Below are 6266 nucleotides of genomic sequence, written 5' to 3' on the forward strand. Positions count from 1 at the left end.
AGGAACCTCATTTGGTCCAATACCCTCCAGGCAGTCCTAATAGATTCTAAGGTTTCAAAAAGGGATTCTAACACTCCCTTACCCAAAACACATCATCATACAAAAGAAAATATGTCTAATGGAAAGGAAATTCTTATAACATGATCAAGACTCTACTTCTAGGTTTCTAACAACTAAGCCCTTACAAAGCCAGCATAACATCTTAAGGGAAAACACTTACAGAGAGATAATTACCTTAACACAGCAAGAACCTCAAGAAGCTTCTCCTTCTCTTCAAGAACACCAATGTAAACACTCAAGGCTCACAACAACACTTAAGCTGCAATTCTAGAGGGAACAGAGGCAAATTGGGTTTAACCATATCTTCTAGATCTTCCCAATTTGCCCTTTAAGCTTGGAATTTTTTCAGAAACGCTTTCTTTTCTTCCAAAAACCTATAAAACAAAGAAAATACAAAAATGAAGTAAAATGGCATAAATTAACCAAACTAAATGATTAAAACATGTAAGTTAAAGGCTAAAAATATGAATATTTTGGCACTTAACAGCTCCACAGGAGCAAGTCTACAGGGCAGCGAGTGCTCAGTACTACAGTGCTAAGCGTTCACTATTAAGTGCCAAAATATTCATAATTTAGCCCTTAACTTATATTTATTAATTCCTTAGTTTTGTTAGTTTGTGTTATTTTATTTCATTTTTGTATTTTTTTTGTTTTATAGGTCATGGAAGAAAAGAAAGCGTTTTCAGAAAATTTCCAAGCTTAAAGGGCAAATTAGGAAGACCAAGAATATTTTAGCCCTTAACTTATATTTGTTAATTCCTTAGTTTTGTTAGTTTGTACTATTTTATTTCCTTCTTGTATTTTCTTTGTTTTACAGGTCATGGAAGAAAAGAAAGCATTTCTTGAAAAGTTCCAAGCTTAAAGGGCAAATTAGGAAGACCGAGAAGATTTGGTTAAGTTTAACCAAATAAAGGAAAGAATCAAATTGGAATTTCTCAAATTGAAGTCAAAATCGGATTTGATTCAAATTTGGATTCTGCATATATCTCGGTATTTTGACCATAACTTTCAGTTCAAATATCCGATTGAGGCAACTCAAGCGGCATTGGAAAGCTAACTCAAAATTATACAAATCATTTTGAAATATAATTTTCCTAATTCGGACTGAAACTATGCCAAAATCACCCCGCAAGATAGGAACGCAATTCTGGACGAATCCTATTCCAATTTGGACTTAGGTTTTCTTTATCCTAATTGGGCTAGGACTTCAATCTCCGAATTTCCTAGGATCACTAGGGCTTCTAAGACTCTCCTAAGCCCTATAAATAGACCTCTAAGACTCACAATTCAATACATAATTTTCAAGGAGACAACTTTGGAGAGAAGAATTGGAGGCTACTTCAAGGAGTCGTTTTTGGTTATTTCTTTCCCCTTTTTTTTTTTTTTTTTAGTTTTATTTTAATTATGTGTAACTAACTCTTAAGGAGGGCTAGATTGAAGCCCTAATTATATTTATTTAATATTTCAATATTTGCGCCTTTGTGATAATCATATTGTGTTGCTTAACTTGATTAATTCACGTTTTCTTGAATTCCTCATATATATGTGACTGGCCGTTATATGCATGTGATATGAATTAGTTAATTAAATCAATTTGGATAATTGAGTCTTGGGTTTAATAAGTGTAACAAAATAAATCCAATGGGTTGGGTTAATCAACATGGGGAACCGGGAGTAGAAACCCATGCCCTAGGCCTCATGTGTTTTGTCGATTTCCACAAATTTATGCTTTCTTAAAGAACAACTTAGTAGACACCCATGCTAAATCCTTTAAGAAAGAAAAGAATTAGAGTAGACACTCATGTCTAATTCGTTGCTTAGGAAAATCAATAGCTTAAGGAGTAGACACCCATACCCTTAGTTTGGCAAACATTAAGTATTCATAATATGATTGGATCATTGGCATATTGTTATATTATCTAATTATGATTAGTGGTGGATATTAAAGCCCTACCTTTACCTTATCTTTTTCTTTATTTCTTTTCGTTAGTATCAATATCAATCCCATGACAATTTTGGTATTTTAATTACTTCTAAAACAAAATCAACAATCTCCCTGGGATCAATCTCATATTTGCTGCACTATACTATGTGCACTTGCGAGTAAAACATACTAAGTACAATCTATTAATTTAGGTAGTATTTGGCACAACAAGTTGTTGGCGCCGTTGCTAGGAATTGTTTGATTTTGTTTGGAATTATTTTACTTAGTGTATTTTTGTTCTAATTTTTACTCTTTTTCTAAGTTTTTCCGCTGTTATTGTTTTGCCTCCGGAGGTGCGATCAAGCGCCCATCCAGGGAGATCGAGCGCACCTCACGGTGCAATTGGTCATACATTCGGACAGCAGCACAGTTACTGTACTAATTATAGATCTGATTTTTTTCTTTTAATGCATGCAGGGTCAATTGAGTCTGCATCTTTGTAAGTTTTATTTTTAATTTTGTTTTATTTTCCCTTTTTAATTTTAACCTTTTTTTTTTTTTTTTTTTTTTAATTTCACACATGTGGGGAGGCATTTTGACACCCCATGGACCATGTTCATTATGCCATGACCCTTATCACCATGTTAGAGAATGCCTTACAATGAGACAAATTTCTAACAAAATTAATGGGCATAAGAACACATCGTTCTCTAGACTGGGGAATGACAACTATCTTGATTCCTGCAACCCAACCAGTAGCCAACGGTCAAATTTCCCGTGGCAGGCTGAAGCTCCTAGAAATCATGCTCTACAATTTAATGAACTGCATCATCAATCATATCCGTAGTTCTATGATCATTCATATTTCCCTCAATTGGCTCCACAACTACAAAATCAGATGGCTGTCATGCAGAAGACATTAAATATGATTGTAAACTCCATGACAACTCAGAACATCTCTCCCATTCAGCCAGCCACCCAAATCCAGGTATGTGCCATATGTTCTCATTCTGATCATTCAATTGAAACTTGTCCTTTGTATTCATCTGCAAATCAGGAGCAAGAGTCAAAGCTAAATAGACTGGAAAGTATGGTACACACCCTGGTGACTTCGCAGCAGCAATTTATGACTGAACAAAAACAAATCAATACAAGGGCCGATCAAGCATTTCAAAGAACCAATCATGCCATTCAAAGACTGGAAGTACAAATGGGACAATTGGCTAGGGAGCTGAGTGCATCTCCCATCAATTGGCCTCAACAATACCAAGAAGAAGAGTGTTAAAGTCAGTTGATGGAAAACCCCAATGGACAATACATGGAGGAAGAGTGCACCTACTATCATGTGCAAACTGTCACACTAAGGAGTGAAGAGGTGGTTGAAAATCCAATGGAAGAGGGAAAGGAGGAGCAAACCGAAGTTCCACAGGAGCCAAGTCAAGAAAAATAAGAGAGCACTACGATTTCTTCAACATTAGCTCTTATTCCTGAAACATCAAAAGGCCAAGAGAGAAGTCTGTTAGAGCTACCACTTGAAAAAAATTGAGGACATCAAGATAGATAAGCTCCCTGAGTTTTCTTCCTACTTTATTCCAATTTATGATTCCCCACCGGATGAGAAACTATTTGAGAAAACTCAAAGTGGTCCTCCCCGATCTATAGACATTTGGAATCACCTTGCAACATAAAAGATTCATTCCCTTTGGTGCAAGAGAAGGAAAGATTGGTGCTTCAAGTTCAAAGTGCCACAATTTGGCTGAAGACGTTAAACTTAGCACTCATGAGAGGCACCCCACAGCATATCCTTTTTATTTCCATGTTTATTTGTTTTTATTTTATTTTTATTTTTAGTTCTTTTTGTTTTTCGTTGTTATTTTAGTATTTTGTTTTATAGGGACAAGTGTGCTTCAATTCAAGTTTAGGGGTATCCTATGAGCCATGCTATTCCAGACAGTTTCGTCCATCTCCCTGGTAAGATCTTTAAATGTTATACACACACTGGAGACAATGTGTAATTTAAGTTTGGGGGTATGGAAGACACTTTAAACACACCTTGTCCCATTTAAAATATATATATATGTTCATGTTTGTTAAAATTTTGGTTGATCTTAAAAATTGTGATTTGATTCTCATTGATGAGCTTAAAATTTTGAACACATGATCTGATAATATGATTTTTCAGTTTGGTTACTTGCTTTTGGCAATTGAGAATTCACATGTTTGATCTAATCTTACATAAGCACATTAGCACATAATTTGTGGGGTATGACATGAAAGTCTGATGTGTGTGTGTCTATATCTTTGGTGAAACTGGATGACTTATTAGATGGATACTTTGGCATATATATATGAGATAAAAAGAAAGAAGAAAAAAAAAATCATTGATAAGCTTTTCACTAAGTAACAGGACCTCTTGCCTCAAAGCATTGAGTGTTCACATCAAAAGGTGAAGAATTTTGATTTGGTTAAAGTCATGGTTAGTTGGTTTCGTAACCTTTTTTACTCGAGTTAGTAAGTCCTTAGGGGTGTTTTACACAGAATGCCCTAAAACCACTTGGTTTGGGAATCATTGGCCTAACACTCGCTACATGGGTCAATTATAAAGCTTAAGGGAACCAAACATTGCACAACCTGACCAAAAAAAAAAAAAAAGAGAAAGAGAAAGAAAAAGAAAACTTATGCCATAGATATTCATTCTAATAGGGATTTCAGTAGACTTTGAGATATTGAGACATTGCACATTGGAAATAATTGGAAGCTTCATATTTGTGTGCTAGTTCACTTTACACTGTTTCGAACTTGTGATGCCTTAGCTTGTGTTTTGTAAATGATTAGACTTTAAAATTTCGAATTCATTGTGAAGATGGAGTTTATCCTTTTAAGCTTGCTAATGAATGAAAATCATGGTTTTGAGTGATACTTGAGTTTTGGATAACATAAACTTGTGCATAATGTTTGTGGGTAACATTTCTGGAAAACCCTCACGAGACTTCACTCATCCTTTAGGAAATTCCTAGGGGTTTGAAAGGCTTGTTGCATATGCTAAATGTAATCGTACATCCCGCAAAAGATGGATTTATCTTTTTGTTTTCTACTTTTCCATTTAGTTTTTAGTATTTTATTGCTAAGGGACTAGCAATATGTAAGTTTGGGATGTGTTAAGTGCCAAAATATTCATATTTTAGCCCTTAACTTATATTTGTTAATTCCTTAGTTTTGTTAGTTTGTGATATTTTATTTCCTTTTTGTATTTTCTTTGTTTTATAGGTCATGGAAGAAAAGAAAGCGTTTCCGGAAAAGTTTCAAGCTAAAAGGGCAAATTAGGAAGACCTAGAAAATTTGGTTAAGTTTAACCAAATAAAGGAAATGATTAAATCGAAATTTCTCAAATTGAAGTCAAAATCGGATTTGATTCAAATTTGGATTTTGCACACGTCTTGGTATTTTGACCATAACTTTTAGTTCAAATATCCGATTGAGGTGATTCAAGAGACATTGGAAATCTAACTCAAAATTATACAAATCATTGTGAAATATAATTTTCCTAATTCAGACTAAAGCTATGCCAAAATCACCGCGCGAGATAGGAATGCAATTGTGGACGAATCCTATTCCGATTTCGACTTAGGTTTTCTTTATCCTAATTAGACTAGGACTTAAATCTCCGAATTTTCTAGGATTAATAGGTCTTCTAGGACTCTCCTAAACCCTATAAATAGACCTCTAAGCCTCACAATTCAATACACAATTTTCAAGGAGACAACTTTGAGGAGAGGAATTGGAAGCTACATCAAAGAGTCGTTTTTGGTTCTTTCTTTCCCTTTTCTTTTTAGTTTTATTTTAATTATGTGTAACTAACTCTTAAGGAGGGCTATATTTAAGCCCTAATTATGTTTATTTAATATTTCAATATTTGTGCCTTTGTGATAATCATATTGTGTTGCTTAACTTGATTAATTCCTGTTTTCTTGAATTCCTCATATGTATGTGATTGGCCATTATATGCATGTGGTATGAATTAGTTAATTAAATCAATTTGGATGATCGAGTCTTGGGTTTAATAAGAGCAACAAAAGAAATTCACACCGGGTTCTTGGGTTAATCAACATGGGGAACCGGGAGTAGAGACCCATGCCCTAGGCCTCATATGTTTGTCGATTTCTACAAATTTATGCTTTCTTAAGGAACAACTTAGTAGACACCCATGCTAAATCCTTTAAGAAAGAAAAGAATTAGAGTAGACACCCATGCCTAATTCGTTGCTTAGGGAAATGAATAGCTT

Source organism: Corylus avellana, chromosome ca3 (assembly GCF_901000735.1).
Source record: "Corylus avellana chromosome ca3, CavTom2PMs-1.0".
In the NCBI taxonomy this organism is placed as follows: Eukaryota; Viridiplantae; Streptophyta; class Magnoliopsida; order Fagales; family Betulaceae; genus Corylus; species Corylus avellana.